At 46.8% G+C, this 20055-nt stretch overlaps 1 protein-coding gene across 8 annotated transcripts in view; it reads right to left on the bottom strand.

Moving 5' to 3' along the window:
- ZBTB20 (zinc finger and BTB domain containing 20) overlaps positions 1-20055 on the bottom strand; it is a 625639-nt gene that overhangs the window by 400353 nt on the left and 205231 nt on the right. The window lies entirely within an intron of this gene.

The following is a 20055-nucleotide window of genomic DNA, read 5'->3' as shown; positions in this document are numbered from 1 at the left end:
AGTAACAGCTGCTCCATAGGTTATGCTGAGACTCCATTTGCCAAGTCAGAAGATGTTCCTACTTACTGTGAACTGTCAGGACTTCTCCAAGATGAGTTGCTTAATGATGAGAATGACAATAAAGCAATGAAGAATTAGGGGTGTGGAGCCAGTACCTTTTGAATAGTGTCTCAGATGAAAACAAAGTGTGTCCAAAATAAAGACAGCTTCATCCAAGCTTCCCTAGATTTGGGGGTGGTTTGGAATCTGAACCCACACCAAGTACTGAATTTTACAGTTGGCTGAAAATGTTGTAATTATCTTCCTAGTCTCCCCAGGAAGTGGTAGAAACCCACTTTAACAGATAAAATTACACTGGACTTAGCTATGGAAAGTATACTGTAGGGAACAACCATTCTCTGCAGGGTTTATTTATTTATTAGTGTCGAGAGTACCCAATGAAACAATACCTAACAGTGTTTATCGCAATGAAATACCTATGTCCAGTAATAACTGTCCACAACATAGACAGTTCTCTGCCATTTCCCCCCGGCCTCCCCCACCCCCCCCCAATCACTCACAGCAAAAACTCAGTTTGCTATTGGACCATACCAGGTCAGCAAAAAGCCAGGTGACCACCAAAATGTTTCCACTTTAGTCCTAGAGGAGGGGTAGTGAGAATTAGATGTGACCTTTATGTATATACATGGCACCTAGATACAAAAATGGCAGGTACATCAGAAATTGAGACAGAGATGCATCTTGCATTGTTTTGTAAAGAACACAAGATTTGGCTGTTGTAGGACCACACGAAGAAGCAAATTCCAAAGCTGAAGATCCTCCACCCTTTCTGTCTCCAGGAGTTTAAACCTGGGGCAACCCATCAGTCCTACTAGGTGATCTAATAGGTCCCTTCTCCCTCTGTCTGCGCTGATCCACTGCGTATACAGATTTGCCATGCACTTCTACTTACACATTTTGCTGGCTCATCACTCAAGGTGATTCTATTTTAACAGATTTAAGATGAGCCAAACCAAAAGGTCTTTACTTATTTTTGGTCCTGCAGCAAGAGCTACATTCAACAGTTACTGTGTCTATGTGTATACATACCTATTTCCCATAAATGCCTCCCCCTCCTACCTCGACAGTGTCACTGGGTTTGTGGGTATGATGTATGAAGCAGAAATAAAGAAAAACAATTTATTTTCCTCTATACCAGTACAGATCTTCAGGGCAGAGAGGAGCAAAATCTTGTTTGGACTGGTAAATTGAACAAACATAACACAGGAGCCACAGAGGAAGCAATTATATGCAACACCAATTCCTGTAATTTTTATTAAGTTAGGTTTGGGTTAGAATTTTTGTTTGTTTTCTTTTTCCTGTTTCTGCCCCCTTCCAGCCACTCAAAACCGTACTATAATCCAGAGCTGCTAACAAACAGGTTTCTGAGAATGATTTGTGGATTAAGTTTATACCTCATATTGGAAATGAATTAGAAACAAATGTCTCAGCTTTATAAGTGTGGGAAGAAATGCAGGATCCAAACCTTCAAGTATTCAGGCAGGTAAAATTCCCACTATAGTTAGTGTCGAGAGTACCCGAGTTAGTGGGGGCTTTACTCACATGTCTCCTTAACACATCTCCACCATCTCCCATTTAGCCCCGCCAAATTGGTGGTCAAAATTTAGCTTTTAAATATACACACCAGTTGAGCTGACATTAGGCTAGTAAATTGAGATTTTGAATTGTCCAGAATGTGCTTTGTTTATTTCACTAAATTTAACCAAATACAGACCAGGGGCCCAATCTCCAAGCCCTCAACATCCGAAAACCTCAGTGCATGAAGAGGGCTTGCAGACCTGCCCTTCATGGAAGTACCAGAGCAGAGCAGATCTGGGGACTGGACTGCATCAACTATAGAAAGAGAAGTTTTACCACTGATCTGAATGGGAGTCAGTGCAGAGCCACAGAGCTAGTACAGGACCAGTGTGTTTAAAATGCAGATAAAATTGACTAGTGCCTCTTCAGTTCCCATAAGAGAGGATTGTTTTGCTGGAAAGAATAAATCAGGCAAGGGAACACAGGAGTCTTATCAAGTGGAAAGACAAAGAATGGGGCCATGCTTTGTAAGAAAAATAGTCTTATTAACCCTAAAAAACAAAAATTAGGTGATAGAGTCACAGAGCTTAGGCCAGGAGGGATCACTAAATCATCTAGTCTGACCTGTATATCCCAGGCCTCCGACACTACCCAGCACCTGCACACTAAACCCAATAACCGAAATGAGACCAAAGTATTACAGCCCACGGAAGACTAGACTATTATATTTCACAGGCAGCGAATAGGAGGGACCAAGGTGCACCACTGCTCAAGACCCCTGCCACGGCAGGAAAATGATAAAGTGAGATATACCCAGATAATCCTGGCAAGGGACTCACCCTCACATGCTGCAGAGAAAGGCAACCCCTCCATCTCAAGGTCACTGCAAGTCTGACCTAGGGGAAAATTTCTCCTCAACCCCACATATGGTGATGTGACCAACCAGGCCATGGACAGTCAGGCCTAGTGACTGAAACAAGAGTTCAGCATACCACTTAGGGTCCACGGGGGCAGAGTCCAGGAACAAGCTCAGGGTCAGTACTGGAGGGACAGAAGCTGAATGCCAGAGCCAGAGGGTAACCCAAAGTCATAGCCAAAGGCGGAGCAGAGGATTGAAGCCAGAAGTCAGAAGCCCCAGGAGAACAGGGGCTGGAGCTGGAGCAGGCGGCAAGTGGAGCAGGAGCAGGTTTGGAATCAAGGCCAGAGCAGGTTGGACACAGAGAAGTAGCAGGGACTGGAAGCATGCTGGATCAGGGCAGGAGCAGGAACTAGAAGCAAGAGCAAGGCAAGTGCAGCTATGCGCATGGTACATTTTGAGCAGCTGCTGATCTGCTCTTGGTGCCAGGCTTATAAGAAGGGCTACTAAACCAGCAACCAATCATGCTGTAACTACTCTGTCAATTCCAAGGCAGTGCATCTGGGCTTCATTGGTTGCCTAGCAGTGAAGTTAGTCAGGGAGCAGGCCAGCAGCTGGTCCTAGCTGGACTGGCCCCTCACATCATTCGCCTCTGTTTGAAGCTATCTCCGAAGAGACATTGGACCAGGTTTCTCAGGGCAGGCCCAGTGGAAGGTCCGCAGGAGGTCTGGGGCATGGATGGTTCCCACGACTAGCGTCTCTTCTAACTGGCATCTAGGTTCCTGATGTACTTGGTGAATGTGCATGGCAAGGCATTGGTGAAAGAAGGAATGCTCGGTGCCACCCCACGCAGAGTCTCATCTTCAGCCATGGCTGTCCCTGATCCTTAAGAGGAAGGAGATTAAAAACCTCCCAGAAAATGATGGAGAAAAATATCCCTGCTTGATCCCTACCAGTGGCCAGCTGAAACCCTGAAGCATGATCTTTAGACATAAACGTAAGACATAAAATACAAGTGAGCCCCAGGATTGTTCAAGCCTGCCCCCTACCATCACAAGTAATCCCATTATACAATCACAGTCATAAAGTTTTCCATCTCTCTCTTAAAACTAATTAAATGTTATGCCCCCACAACGCCTATAGGAAGCCTGTTCCAGAACCTCACCCCTCTGATGGTTAGAAACCTCCTTCTAATATTCAGCCTGAATTTGTTCATGGCCAGTTTATATCCATTTGTTCTCCTGCCAGCATTGTCCTTTAGCTTAAATAGCTCTTCATTCTCCATGGTATTTACTCCCCTAATGTATTTATAGAGAGCAAGCATATCTCCTCTCAGCCTTCTTTTGGCAAGACTAAACGAGCAAAGCTCTTCCAATCTCCTCTCATAAGATAGCCCCTCCATTCCCCTAATCACCCTAGGAGCTCTTCTCTCGTCTCCTGGGCAAAAACACACATACAGTGATCTATACATCATTGTTTTATAGTTAAAGGGCAAATGTAATTGTGCCAAGAAGTGTTTCTTTTGAAATCTATAAAAGGACATCAAATATTTATCTTCACCCTGTAGATTCCTTTCCTCTACGTCAACTCAGGAAACGCCTGCATTTCCTCCTTTACCTTGAGGTTGACAGCACAAGAGAAAGTACAGTCAGTACCCAAGATCCAGTGACATTGGAGTTGTGTTCAAGAAGTGAGAACACTGTGGAGAATTTGTTCAATTACACCAGTTGCTACAGCTGTCATGAACTCCCTCCCATGTGGAAGGAAGAGGGGAAGGCAACAGAGTCACTGCCATACCCCAAGTCCATCTAGGTACGCTCCAAAATTAAAATGTGTCTAAAGTATAATTAAATATAATAATCATATAGAGAGCTGTGGCCATGAGAATCTGACAAAACAGGGCCATAAGAAATATGTCTCACCAATGGCATACTTAGGAAATCTGAGACTGCCTGAGTTGCTGAAAGGTAAATTCTAGAGGGGAATTTAAAAAGAGTTTTACCTGCTGTTATATTAACAAAAAGTATAATTTGCCATACAGCGCTGAAATTCTCCCAGATGCTACTGACTGCAATGGTGAGAATGTGTTTTCTGTATCTTAATCCACTTACTAGCAAGAAATCCTGTCCAATGAAATATCTGTAGAACGTCAGCTCCCTCTGAGAGACACCAGCATAACATTTAATTAATGGAAATTCTGAAAGAGTGACAAGTGGTTCTAAACATGACTTTGATATGAGAGTAAACCTTCCCGTTCCCCACCAATTTTCCTATCTGTGGTTTTGGTTTGGCCCATTATACAAATAAGAGTCAGTTATGAAATTTGGAGCCAGGTTCAGATTCTGAAATCTCCTGAAGTTCAGGGAGTGGTTGGATGCAAGGATTTGATTCAGGACCACTCATAGCATACAGACTAGATGATCACAATGGTCTCTTCTGGCCTTTGAATCTATGAATCAACTATATTGTTGCATGTCTAAGTTAATTACAACTCAAGACTGTCAAATAGGTTCAATTGGAATTATTTAATCAAAGATTATCAATCAGAAATTAATACAGCACTATATAGAATACAGAAAGAATAGATACATTACCATCCTTTGATGTGATGATGACTGATGATGATGTCTCTCCTTCACTGTACCTGGAGGGATGCAGCAGATTCGTTCCCCAACTAAGTTCCCATACCAGTGTCATTATATAGGGTTTCCAAACAAAGAAAACCTCTTTGCCAAAAGAATCATGTTTTGATATCATTTCTATACATTCTCAGTTTAGGTGATTTAACTGAGAAGGCATGATTATTTACAGCTAAGAGGACTACCAAGATAATATATTTCAGTGGGTCTTTCTTCTCCCATAATTATTCTTCCCGATCTGCTGCGACAATTATCCCTTATCAGTTTCCCAGGTTTATATATGCTTATGTAAGCATTATATGTATGAAGGGAATGGTTTCCCAGATTATCTGGAGTTCTGGGGACATAGAGTGCCCAGGATTATAATATGTAGTCTAACACATAGAATTCCTGAATAGGATTACTTATCGTTCAAGGACCAGTGTGCTGGGCCTTAGAATTCAACATACTCTTTGTTAATACCCTAAAGATTCTAAAGAACAGTTAATATATAAATGAATCAAATATACAGAATGACAAAGACTAAAAGGGTTAATATTTACTACCAGATAATAATAATATCATATTTGTTATACCTTATAATCATACATAGTAGTCCTGGTCACCTTATTGCAGAAAGAATTATTCCAAGTTCCTCCAAAGAGGTATACACCCGAGACAGGGCAGCAAAACATTCAGGTGACATGACAGGTATCTTTAGGAAACTAAATATTTACTAGATATCTAAGGTATTATTAATCACTGAAGTTTTCCTTTAAAGCATTCCCAGACCTGGAGTCAGCACACACACTCGTGGGGCTAGTAACATGACGAAGTCATCACTAGAGTGAAGGGGAGTTTGCCACATCACTTACAAATGTCTCATGACACTATGAATGCAACAGGTCCCAAGGGTAGATTTAACTGCATAGGATGTTTTAAAAACCATGGGAAAAACAGGCAGGAGAAACATCTAAGCTTTACACTAATTCATGATGTCGGAAGAAACAGTCAACAGTCCTTGGGCCTTAAAACTCCACGTGCCATGAAAAGTCTCGGGGTAAATTCTAGTAAAAGACGGTTACTCACCGTTGTAACTGTTGTTCTTCGAGATGTGTTGCTCATATCCATTCCATTAGGTGTATGCGCGCCGCGTGCACGATCGTCGGAAGATTTTCTACCCTAGCAACACCGGCGGGTCGGCTGTGGAGCCCCCTAGAGTGGCGCCTTCATGGCGCTGAATATATACCCCAGCCGACCCGGCGCCCCCTCAGTTCCTTCTTGCCGGCTACTCCGACAGTGGGGACGGGGGGCGGGTTTGGAATGGATATGAGCAACACATCTCAAAGAACAACAGTTACAACGGTGAGTAACCGTCTTTTCTTCTTCGAGTGCTTGCTCATATCCATTCCATTAGGTGACTCCCAAGCCCAACTTAGGTGGTGGGGTCGGAGTGAGACATTGCTGTGTGCAAAACCGCTGATCCGAAAGCAGCATCGTCTCTGGACTGCTGCACTAGTGCATAGTGAGCTGTAAATGTGTGGACTGATGACCAAACCGCTGCTCTACAAATGTCCTGTATCGGAACTTGTGCCAGGAAAGCCGTCGAGGAAGCCTGGGCCCTCGTGGAGTGAGCGGTGAGGTGCGGTGCTGAGACACCTGCCAGGTCATAGCAAGTCCGGATGCAAGACGTAATCCAGGAGGATAGGCGTTGTGAGGAGACCGGTGAGCCTTTCATTCGGTCGGCCACTGCAACGAAGAGTTGCGTCGTCTTTCTAAAGTGCTTTGTGCGGTCAATATAGAAGGCCAGGGCCCTTCGTACGTCCAGGGAATGCAAACGTTGATCCTGGCGAGTGGCATGTGGTTTGGGATGAAAGACCGGGAGAAAGATGTCCTGGTTGATATGAAAAGGAGAAACCACCTTAGGGAGAAAGGCAGGATGTGGACGAAGCTGCACTTTATCCTTATGGAAAACTGTATAAGGGGGCTCGGATGTAAGCGCCCTGAGTTCAGAAACGCGCCTTGCTGAGGTGATGGCTACAAGGAAGGCTGTCTTCCAGGATAGCTACAAAAGTGAACAGGTGGCCAGTGGCTCGAATGGAGGACCTGTGAGCTTGGAGAGAACCAGGTTGAGGTCCCACGTCTGAACGGGCTGACGTTGTTGTGGGTACATCCGGTCTAAGCCCTTGAGGAATCTAACGACCATCGGGTTAGAGAATACCGAGGACGCGAGTTCCCCTGGGTGAAAGGCCGATATAGCGGCCAGGTGAACTCTAATTGAAGATATCGCCAACCCCTGCTGTTTTAGGGAGAGGAGATATTCCAAAATGAGAGGAATGGGTGCCTGCAACGGGGACATGGCTCGTTGTTCGCACCAACAGGAGAACCGCTTCCACTTGGCCAGGTACGTGGTCCGTGTTGAGGGCTTCCTACTGCTCAGCAGAATCTGTTGGACAGAGTGCGAGCACTGCTGCTCTGCCTGGGTGAACCATGGAGCAGCCACGCCGTGAGGTGGAGTGATTGCAGGTCGGGGTGACGCAGGCGGCCGTGGTCCTGAGAGATGAGATCCGGGCATAATGGAAGCGGGATCGGTGTCTGAACCGAGAGCTCCAACAGCGTGGTGTACCAATGTTGTCTCGGCCACGCTGGGGCGATCAGAATTACCTGTGCCTGGTCTCTGCGCAATTTGAGCAGTATCTTGTGGACCAGAGGAAATGGAGGGAAGGCATAAAACAGGTGGTCTTTCCAGGGAAGGAGAAACGCATCCGAGAGGGAGCCCGGAGCTCGACCTTGCAGGGAGCAGAACACGTGGCACTTCCTGTTGTCTCGAGATGCAAACAGGTCTATCTGGGGAAACCCCCACTTCTGGAAAACGGAATGTATGATGTCCGGACGGATAGACCACTCGTGTGTTTGAAAGGACCTGCTGAGTCGGTCCGCCAGAGTGTTCTGGACTCCAGGGAGGAACGATGCCGTGAGATGGATTGAGTGGGCGATGCAGAAGTCCCACAGGCGAATGGCCTCTTGGCATAGAATTGACGAACGTGCTCCTCCTTGCTTGTTGATGTAAAACATGGCCGTGGTGTTGTCGATGAGAACTAACACACAGCGGCCACATAGGAGATTGAGAAATGCCTGGCACGCCAGGCGCACCGCCATCAGTTCCCGAACATTGATGTGCAGGGCTATCTGGGGTACAGTCCACAGGCCCTGGGTATGGTGTTCGTTGAGATGGGCGCCCCAACCCAGGGATGAAGCGTCTGTGACCAGGTGCAGAGAGGGTTGTGGGGCGTGAAATGGCATCCCCTCGCAAACCACCTTGTGGTCTAGCCACCATGTGAGGGAGGTCAGGACCGAGTTCGGGACAATGACCACCATGTTCAGGCTGTCCCGATTTGGTCGATATATTGACGACACCCAGGTCTGGAGTGGGTGAAGCCGAAGTCTGGCATGCCTGGTTACGTACGTGCAGGAAGCCATGTGACCCAGCAGGGTAAGGCACGACCTCACCGTGGTAGTTGGGAAGGCCTTGAGTCCTTGAATGAGGCTCGTGATGGTGCCAAATCGGTTGTCTGGCAGGATGGCTTGTGCACGTCTGGAGTCTAGAACTGCGCCGATGAATTCTATTCTCTGGGTAGGTTCTAGAGTGGATTTGTCCTTGTTGAGTAGGATACCCAACTTGTTGAATGTGTGCACTATTATGAGGACGTGAGCTTGAACTTGCTCCTTGGTGCGACCGCGTACCAGCCAGTCGTCTAGGTACGGGAACACCTGTATCCCTTGCCGACGAAGGTACGCTGCCACGACAGCCATACATTTCGTGAACACCCTTGGGGCCGAGGATAGGCCGAAGGGAAGGACTGCAAATTGGTAGTGCACCATGTTTACCACGAATCGCAGGAAGCGTCTGTGAGGCGGGTAAATTGCAATGTGAAAGTATGCGTCTTTCATGTCGAGGGCGGCGAACCAGTCTCCAGGATCGAGGGAAGGGATAATGGCCCCCAAAGAGACCATGCGGAACTTCAACTTTACTACGAATTTGTTGAGTCCGCGCAAGTCCAAGATAGGTCGCAGACCTCCTTTGGACTTGGGAATGAGGAAGTAACGGGAATAGAATCCCCTGCCCCTTAACTCCACTGGAACCTGCTCTATGGCCCCCATAGCAAGGAGCGTGGAAACTTCCTGTATAAGAAGTTGCTCGTGAGAAGGGTCCCTGAAGAGGGACGGGGAAGGGGGGGAGGAGGGGGGAATTGAAGAAAACTGGATAGCATATCCCCTGTCCACCGTGCGAAGGACCCAACGGTCCGAGGTTATAAGGGACCAGGCATGGTGGAAATGGGAAAGGCGATCCCGAAAGGATGGGGCTGGATCCTGGGGGATGACTGGGGCGCCGTCCTCGACCGCACCTTCAAAAGTTCTGCCTGGGGCCTGAAGGTGGTCTAGGTGGCCCCTGGTTCTGACCAGGTTGAGGGCCGGTCCACCTTCTTCTACCACCTCGCCCTTGCCTCCGGGCCGAGTCCGGTCTCTGACGAGGCGGGGGGGGGGGGGTAGAAGCGCTGAGGCTGCGGTCTAAATGGCCTGCGCTGAGGGCCCACAACATGCATCCCCAAGGAACGCATGATCGTCCTGGAGTCCTTGAGGCTCTGCAGGCGAGAGTCCGTCTTTTCTGAAAACAACCCTTGACCTTCGAAGGGTAGATCCTGCAGGGTTTGCTGCAGTTCCTGAGGCAGACCCGAGACCTGGAGCCAGGAGATCCTCCGCATAGCGATACCTGAGGCCAGGGTTCTCGCAGCAGAGTCCGCTATGTCTAAGGAGGCCTGTAAGGAGGTCCGGGCCACCTTCTTACCCTCCTCTACCAGGGCTCCAAACTCCTCCCTGGACTCTTGGGGAACCAACTCCTTGAACTTCCCCATAGAGTTCCAGGAGTTAAAGCTATAGCGGCTCAAGAGCGCCTGCTGGTTAGCCGCTCTAAGTTGCAGCCCTCCGGCTGAGTAAACTTTACGGCCGAATAAATCGAGGCGCTTAGCCTCCTTTGATTTGGGCGCTGCGGCCTGCTGACCGTGGCGCTCCCTTGCGTTAACTGATGCCACCACCAATGAACACGGCTGGGGGTGGGTATACAAGTACCCGTAGTCTTTAGACGGGACAAAGTATTTCCTTTCCACCCCTCTCGCTGTGGGTGGGATAGAGGCAGGAGTCTGCCATATCGTAGAAGCATTGGCCTGTATCGTGCGGATCAGGGGTAACGTCACCCTCGATGGGGCATCCGCTCCGAGGATATTCACGATCGGGTCATGCACCTCCACTATCTCCTCCGCCTGCAGGTCCATATTACGGGCCATCCTACGCAGAAGATCCTGGTGAGCCCGAAGATCTATTGGAGGTGGACCTGTGCACGATGTGCCCGCCACTGCCTCATCCGGAGAAGAAGAGGAAGATGCCTCCGGTGGCACAGGATCCAAGGGCTGGTCCTGGTCTCCCTGTTCCTGGGCCGGAGCATCACCTGCGCCTGGGTCCAGGGCGTCAGGTGTTGCGGACACAGAAGCCTCCATGCCCCCTGGCGGAGGCCGAGAAATGGTGGACTCCGGGGCTCTTCTGACGGAGTGACCGGAGCGAGAGGTCGAAGCAATTGGAGCCCCTTGCGCCTGATGGTACGCCCACGGGGTCCAAAACGACCAGTGAGATGGGCCATGAGAATGGTCCTCTGTCGTGTCCTGCCAATGGCCCAAGTCCTGTTCCTCGGCTTGCCCCTGAGGGGGGTATGCCGATCTCGAGAGGTCCTCCGAGGAGCGAGACACCGATCTCGATGGCCACGGCGGTGCCGAGAGCGTCGAGACGATCCCCGTGGGCTGCGGTGCCGCACGGTGCCGGTCCAGAGATGATCTATCTCTACGCGGTGCCGGCGATCGGTGCCGGGACCGCGACCGGTGCCGATGACCTCGTCGGTGCCGGGAGTCGGATCTGGACCTCGACGAGGACCTGGAGTATGCCCGGTGCCGGGAGCGGCCTCTCGACGTCGAGCGTCGACCATAGCGGTGCCGAGAACTACGTCTCGACGTTGATCGGTGCCGACGATCATAGCGGTGCCGAGACGTAGAGCGGTGCCGCGAAGAAGATCTTGGCCGCGAGTACGACCGGTGCCGAGGTGATATTCGGCGCCGGGACTGCGAGCGGCGTGGGGACCTGCTTCGGGACCTGGATCGGTGCCGAGGTTCCAGCCCTTGGGATGGAGGGCGCATCAAGGCAGGTTTCCCCCTCGACTGGACCGGGCGAGTCAACGGTGCCGACGGTGCCGGTGGTTGGGGCGGTGCCGGCTCCGTGAGAGCTATTAAGTCTCTCGCCGCTGCGAAGGTCTCTGGAGTCGACGGGAGGCACTGTATCACCGCCGGCCTCGGTGGAGACGTTATCTGCACCAGACTCAACGGTCTCGGCGCCGGAGTCGACGGTGCTGGAGGCACCTGTTTCCGGTGCTCCACCGGCGGACGCGGCTCTACCCCCGGCACTGGGGGAGCCGGCGTCTTCGGCACGGAGGTCCCCGTCTTATGGGCTTTTTTATGCCCTGGGGATAATGACCGGCGCCGAGGCACTTGCTGTGCTTGCGGTGCCGACGAGGTCCGGTGCCGGGGAGGCTTGTCCGACGCCACTCGCGTGGTCGTCGTAGCCGGTGCCGCCGGGGCACTGCGCACCGAGGCGCTAGGTGCCGGGGCCTGGCTTGTAGATGGAGCGTCCGGACTAAGTGCCGCCTCCATCAGGAGTTGCCGGAGCCGAAAGTCCCGCTCCTTCTTGGTCCTTGGTCTGAAGGCCTTACAGATCTTGCACTTATCTGTTTGATGGGACTCTCCCAGGCACTTCAGACAGGAGTCGTGCGGGTCGCTCGTGGGCATAGGCTTAGCGCAGGAGGCGCACTGCTTGAAGCCGGGAGCGTTGGGCATGAGCCCGGCCCCGCGGCCGGGGGAGAAAGGGGGAGACGACCCCCTTAATCCCCTGAACTACAATAACAACTAAAACAACTTTAAAACTATTTAACTATAACACTAGAACTAGAACTATAACTATAACTGCGAATGATCTAACTAAGCTAGGGAGAGTGGAGAACAGCTAAGCAGCGCTCCACAGTTCCAACGACCGTCAGGGGCGGTAAGAAGGAACTGAGGGGGCGCCGGGTCGGCTGGGGTATATATTCAGCGCCATGAAGGCGCCACTCTAGGGGGCTCCACAGCCGACCCGCCGGTGTTGCTAGGGTAGAAAATCTTCCGACGATCGTGCACGCGGCGCGCATACACCTAATGGAATGGATATGAGCAAGCACTCGAAGAAGAACACCAAATTCCTGTCCAACCCCCACCCCCAAAACAAAACAAAACAAAAAACACTTCCTTCCTGCAGGACAAATAAAGTGATAAGAATTTATAACTTTATATGTACGTAGCTCAAGCGACAGCCATGGTGGATACATAATGAAAATAGTATAGTCTATTGGCTCCTGGATCTTCATCGCCCCTATTCAAGGCCCTGACAGTACTCTCACTGTCTGACTCTTCTGCTCCAGCTCCTGCCATTGCTGCCAGGCTGGAAGAACAAGGAGGGAAGGACGAGGAGCAAGGGGGCATGGCCCCTCTCTGGGCAGGAGGTGGTGGGCCGTTCCTGCTCGCTCACCTCTTCACAAGCTGATGCACATGTACCTTGGGAGGTAGTTCCTCCCTGCCCTCATAAGCTCTGGGGATACCTCAAGGCTAGAGGAGCTTGAGTGAGGCCTGTGAGGTCCTAGGGGCAGGGACATGAGGAAAAGAGGGAGCAGCCCAGCTGTCTGTTCTGTTGGGGCCACCCACCTGGAGCACGTCCCTGGCAGGGGATGCTCAGGGGCTGGAGAGCAGTGGGGCACATCAGCCAGGATGAGCTCCTGGACGCGAGGCAACCACTGAAATACTGTTTTTTAGAAAAATGGGGGCATGCATGGAATACGAATTTCCAAAGAGGTGCACAGCAAAAAAAAAAAAAAAAAAAAGAAGTAGTAGTAGTAGTAGTAGTACTAGTTTGGGAACCTTTGCACTACTCTACTCTCTAGGCAGGACTGGTCTAATTCCAAACAGGGTCCAGATTCTCCCAGACATCGGCTCTCTACCAAAAACACTTCAGGCTTCTTTCCTCCTTTCCCCTCTAAGACGATCACTTCTCCCAGCTCATTTCACTCCTGTAAACCTAGGTTGAACTCTTTTTCTTCCTACCATGCACAAGTCCTTGACTCTTCCTAGATCCCACTCCGGCAGGCAGCTGTTTGTCTTCAAACAACTGTGCCCTGTACTGCCCCCTGCAATTCTGTATCATTTTTCACTTAGATGCTCTGGGAAGTTGGGTCCCAGAACCCAAGGATCCAAGGCTCACTTCCTAATCTGCCCCTGACAGGGGTTCGGGGATGGCACACTATGAGCAGTGACAGTTCAAATGAAAACAAGCCCATTCCACAGATATCCTCCAGCCTTGACTCCCACATGGAAGTAGCAGGAGGAGAAATTTCTCAATAGGGGGTGACTATTAGCATTTTTTAGAGACAGAATGTGAGCGAAAACAAAAGATTGTATTCTTGGTAAATAAGATTTCCCCTCCTCCCTAGCCATCGGAAGCTCTACTAAGCAGCTAATGAAACAGGGAGTGCACGCTAGAGCTACTAGGAAAATGGACCAAATGGGAAACTGATCTTCTTCCATTTCTATCTTTCCCAAGGCCACATGGAAGCTGCCTGCCACAGGTGAACGTTATGAAAATGATACTGGCAATTCTTCCATTTGGGGCTTGTTCCTGCAGCCTTTATTCTCATTAATGATTCCAATGAAGCCTATGAGGATGAGCCAGGATCATGACCTAAGAGGGCTCATTTTCAGCAAGGGCTTGCAGTAATTTGGCACACAATTCCCATCATTGCTGCTGGGAAATGCATGCCTAATTCCCTGAAAATGTGCTGCTGCTAAGAGTCACAGGACTCCTGATTACTTCTTGCCAGTCTTAAAGAGATTAGATAAGCTACTTCCATCTTATAAAAGGCTTTCATTATTCAAAATTTCCATGAGAACAGTATGTGGAACTGGAATGAGATGCTTAACAATATGTTATAGGCCTCTTTAAAAAAAAAAAAAGGCTACCACGGATACCAATTGGTTCAAAAGATTTGTTAATGCAGTTTCTGATTCAGGGATGCCATCAATATTACTGACATTGAAAACATCTTGCAAAGCCAGACCCTGTTCCAAAGGCCTTTAACAGCACAGAGCATCTGCCAAGTGCTTTCCATTTCCATTTGTGCTTCCCCGCTGCCACCTCCAGCAGGCTCAGTGATGGGCAGAGCTGCAGAAGCAACAGGTTGGGAGGAAGAAGTTGCTCCATTTAAATGGAGGATATGGAGAGCTCTGGGATGAGCACAAAGTATTCTCGAAGCAGACTTCTTCTATCATTAGAAAATACAGCACTTCTTAAAGCTGTGTTCAATGAGAACATTTCCTGTCAGAGCTCACAAGACTAGGCAGAGTTTGTGTTGGCACCAGAACTGCTAATGTGTCCACAGCTGAACCCCCCAGAGGACTCTTAGAAAAAGAGAGAGGGCAACATTCTGATCTTCATTGCACCAGTGCAAATTACTGAGATTGATGGATTTACATTGGTGAAACTGAGATAAAAATCTGTCCCAGAGGTGATATTATCTAAGGATGGGTGGTGGTGATGGAAGAGATACAGACAGGGTGACCAGATGTCCTGATTTTATAGGGACAGTCCTGATTTCGGGGTCTTTTTCTTATATAGGCTCCTATTACCCCCCATCCCCCCGTCCCAATTATTGACACTTGCTGTCTGGTCACCTTAGACACAGAGGACCAGATCATGTACTGGGGTGAGTCAGACTTACACCAGTGGAGGATCCTGCCAAGAAGGTTCGTGTATCTCACATATCTGAGGCTTTGACATTTCCAGGGATGTATTTAACTATCTCCAGTCTATTCTGCCAAATGCTGGCAACAATGTAAATCCAGAATAACCACACTGTTTTCAGTGGATTCACTCCTGATTTACACTGGTCTAGCAGCAGAATTTGGCTCTATGTGTTGAGGAGAAGAAATACATTTATAGCAAGGGCTGGCAAAAGCCAGCATGTTTGTGTCAACTCTTTTTTTTTTTTTTTTTTTTTTTTTGTAACTTCTTATCTAATGACATCTCTGGCTATAGATTAACTTTCCTTGCTCAATATTCTTTAGTCTTTCATCTCCCTTGAAGTGAGACCAGCAAATGCTTTGATAAGTGGAGTGAAAGATTATCTCGTTTCACTGTAGCCTCTTTAAGTGTTGAAATGCTACAGTATTTTATAACTTATTAAAGCAATACTGCTCAGGGAATCAACACTGAAATCCCTGCACCTTCTAAAATGAATGAATCAAGACCAATATCCCTACGCCTAATAGAGCAACCGTACACTAGAGAGCTATTTTCCTCTCTCTACCTAATGTAGCAAACACACCACTAAAACAAAAGCTGCATGCTACAATATACTTTCTACACTGTGAGTGCTCTAGCCTGCACTTAAAGTACAGCCAGATATCTAAAACAAAAAATGCATGATGGACATAAATAACATTCAGTCCTAACTGCTATCAGTTGACTTGCAGATGGTCTGATTAAAGCCAACCTAAGAGCAAATAAAAATATCTACTGGATTATCAGAGTTCCAAGACTATTGTACCCAAAATGGTCTCACTATTGTTCTCTTGAGGATGTTTAGCTGGAGATTCAAAGACAACAAAGAGTCAATCATGAAGTTGCATAATCTCCTGAGAAATTTGCTTTTTGTAGAAAAGGATTACCATAAGCCCCGCTGCATATTTATTCTTTTGATCATCCGCTGTATTTGCACCTTTAAACTGTGACCATGTCCTATGTCAGAAGACCTAAAATAAGGTGATTTTTTTTAAGGAACAAACAAGTATCTTGGATTTTCTCATTTCATCTGAAGTTTAAGAACCAGATATTCCAGTGGCGTAAATCAGTATTACTCCACTGACTTCAGTGAAACTGTGCAGATTATCATCATCTAAAATCTGGACCCAAATGTCTACATTAACACTCTCACCATCTTTGTCTCAAAAACAGGGTTAAGAAGTTGTCAGCACCCCACAGAATACCGACCCGTTATCTTCAAGGGGCCTTGCCGAGAATATAAATAACCAAGGATAAAATTTTCAACAGTGCATAAGCGAGTAAGCCTGAGTCCCATTTTCCAAAGTGACGTATACTTAGGAGCCTAAATTGAAATCCAATGGCACTTGGACTCTTAAGTCACTTACACACTTTTGAAACCTGTACTCCAGGTCAGATGATGCAGCAAAACAGACTTCTGCCTTCTCAGCCAATCCAATGCTGGAGACAAATTCTGCCTTGACTTACATCTGTACCACCGCATTAACTTTGATGGGGTTGCATGAGTAAAAATCAGGGTAGAATTTATCCCCAGGAGTTTCTGGATTGATACCTCATTGTAGGAGAAAGAGAAGGCAAAATTAATTCCCTTTGTTAGTGCTAATATAATTCTTCAGTGATGGCCCCAAGACATTGAGTTCTATTTAGGGCAGGCAGAATCCCAAACAATTTTTTTATACAAACGTCTTCTTCAGCAGACCTCTTTCTACCACAATTTCTTTGGCAAAAAGAGCTTAGCTTGCCATCATTCTGTGAGCAGTGTTGGAGCTGATGGGAGGAATAGGAGTTAGAGAACTGCTGGGGAAAACAAAACATGTCTCAGGCATGCAACTCTGGTTAAAACAGTAAGTTACAATATTGGTGAGCAGATGCCCATGTCCCCCAAGCGCTATGATGTTCAATGCACTGTAAAGGAGAACCTGAAGGATATGTTAGGGTGGACTGTTTGTTGCTTCAAAATATTTCTTTCTTTTAAAAGCACTCCTCTGATGGAAGAGGCCCTTCTTAGCCCTGACATCCTGACGCTACGCATGCAGCATGCACTCTGGGATGCCTGCATTCCATGTCACATTGGCTTGGGTTCTGCCAGTTCGTTTCCTTATGCCTGCAAGCTCAATTGAACTTATGAAAATTCAAACTGTCTTCTGTCTGTTTCATACATCATCAGCAAACATAATTAGTAGACAAAATGAATTTGTTCTTTGTAATTTGGAGGCTATGCAAATGTCTCTGCTGTATAGTGCAGAGGAGGGGATAAAGTTTGGTAAGCAAGGTTAATTCAGCATGGAGGAAAGTATGGAGACAGACAAACAAAGAAAGAATTTTTGCAATAAAAATACTCAACAGTGAGGAGAGTGATATGGGAAGTATTTTTGTAAATTACAATTGGCCTGGATACCTTTCAGTGATGGAACAAAACAAAGGCACAAGTGAGTTGTGAAAGATCATCCCAGTGAGTGACTATATCTCCATCCCAGGTGTTTTGTGCACACAAAGTGTTTGTTTATAATAACAATGCTTAGCACTTTCAAGAGCTTCACAAACACTAACTAAATAATGTTCACATAGGTATGTCAGTATTATCCACACTTTAAAATAGATATGAATGGTGAGGTCCAGAAGGGTTAAGTGACTTGCTCAATGCCATGCATGTCTGAATCAGGATAAGAATACAGGATCTCTTGGCTATTAATCCTGTACTCAGACCACTACGCCACATATGAGCTGGAATTTTTCAAGGCAGCACATACATTAAAAATGTATCTACTATATGCAATTCTTATAAGTCTTAGATAAGGGAAACATGGTTAAATCCCTAGACACTGCTTTGAAAATTATCCCACACCCGTATATGTTTTGGACAATTTTAGCTTATATGTACAGTATCTTTCCTTTGTGCAAAGATCTGGCTCCCAAGTCAACAGCGTATATGATTTGCACCAGCTGAGGAGATAGCCCACATTCTGAACAATCAGATGATGTAGGGACATCACATTCTGGGAATGATCTCTTCAGACTCCAAATTAAAAAAAATAATTTAAAAAAATAGGTAGTTCTCTATTTACAGGAAAGCCATATACTGGGATTAATCTCATCCCAGATCTCAGAAATTAGCAGCCAGTGTTCACAGTGAACCTCAGTAAGAAACAACGCAAAACTTCAAAGCATCTTTTCTTCTATGGCTAAACACCATGCATTATAATTGTTTTGTGTTACTGCATACATAGACACTCGAATGTAACAGCAATATCCAGATTTCATTAGTATGATTTGCATGTCCAACCATAAAAGTCCCTCCACCATGCTACTCACAGCATAAAGAATCATAAAGCACTAACGATCCTGGTATATTTCAAAGGTGGGGCTGTATGCTGAGGCTACAAAACCTAGGAGCATTTAGGAGTTTACAGGCAGGATACTTTTGAAAAATGAATGATGGAAGTAAGTTGGAGATAATGCATGCAATAAAGCAGAGGTCCAGCTGAGAGAGTTTGATAGAGCAAAAGGAAGGATGGAATTGTGCTGAGTCAGGATCCTGTGTCCTATTCCCAACTCTAGGTCTGATTCACTGTGTGACCTGGAGCAAGTCATTTAACCTTTGTGTCTCTGTTTCCCCATCAGTAAAATGGAGATATTAAGGTTCTCTTTCTGCAGGTCGGTTCCACATTTATGTTAGGATAACAATTTACATTTAAAGTTGTTTTCCTCTACCAATGAGTCCCTGTCTCCTTACCAAGTCATATAGCCCAGCCCAGCTGGCAGCCAATCATCAGGGCCATATACTGCTACATAGTACTTCGCCTCACTGTTCCATCAAGGACCCAATGACCATCTGTATCCCAAAGATCCAAAGAACCAACCTTAATTCACTCCTAGATCTATTACATTTTGGTAAGAAAATGTCTAATGCATTCCAAGCAAAATTCTCCTCATTATTATTTTATAATATACAGGGAATTACAAAAGGGCTTCTAGATTCAGTGTTCATACATGCCAAAGGCTTTCCCCCCAACCCAACCTCTCTGCCCCCCCCTCAAATGTTATGTCATTGGTACCACTAAATCAACTAGTACCTTTAACCTAGGTCATAGGCTCAGAGTTACACTGATGACCATGGTGGCCAGGGATACTGCTTGTGGTAGGAAGTTAAGAACTATGAGCAGAACATTTTAAACCCAATTCACTGGCCACAGTCTGCAGTTAATGCATAGTATTTAACAACACGATGGCATGCCCCTGCCAGTAATGTAAAAATGCAATGGATTGGTGCCAGAATGGCACAATCTGCCTCACTGACTCATGCCTGGCATTCCATTCCTGGAAGGGGTATTATGTACCCGCAGTATGCTGTACCCTTCAGGTAGTCTCCAAAGTAAATTCATTAGAGTTGAAAGGGGGTTGAAAACCCCCTTATGTAACAGTTAAAACACTGAAACACTTTGTGCTATAAAACAAAGATATCACTTAGGAAGAATTCATAAGCTTCTGGATTTCATTACCAAACTTACATTTTCATTTTAAATGAGAAAACAGATTGATTTTGCTTTGTAGTATTTCACAACCTTTTATTGTGAAACTAAAATCCCTTTCCCCCATCATCTTTAAGATTTTGTTTTGTTTCTTTTTTCTTTTTAAACTCGGGGCATCTGAATCTTTTACACTGTCTGGTCATTCACTTGCCTGTTATTCATGCATTGAAATCCCAAGTATTAATTGTTCTCTCGAGTACATTGACAAAACAGCTTCTAAATAAGGATAGACCAGACTGATGTAGACTCTGACATGCATTTATGGACTAATGGGGCTCTTAGAGACAGTCTCATCTCTCGTTCGAAAACATAAGATATGTTATTTTGACTGTTTCCTAGCACAATAGGGAACACACATACACACACATAGAAGAATTATACATTTCTGATCCCATCCAATGTCCTCAGGCAGATGACTCCTGTTATGATGTCACCAGAAACTTTCTCTTTCTTTCAATTTTTCTTATAACAAAGGACAAAAATGTCCTATGACATCACAAAGGAGAATTAATTCTAT

The sequence above is a fragment of the Malaclemys terrapin genome, chromosome 1, assembly GCF_027887155.1.
Source record: "Malaclemys terrapin pileata isolate rMalTer1 chromosome 1, rMalTer1.hap1, whole genome shotgun sequence".
In the NCBI taxonomy this organism is placed as follows: Eukaryota; Metazoa; Chordata; order Testudines; family Emydidae; genus Malaclemys; species Malaclemys terrapin.
This window is presented reverse-complemented; position numbering and strand designations above follow the sequence as displayed.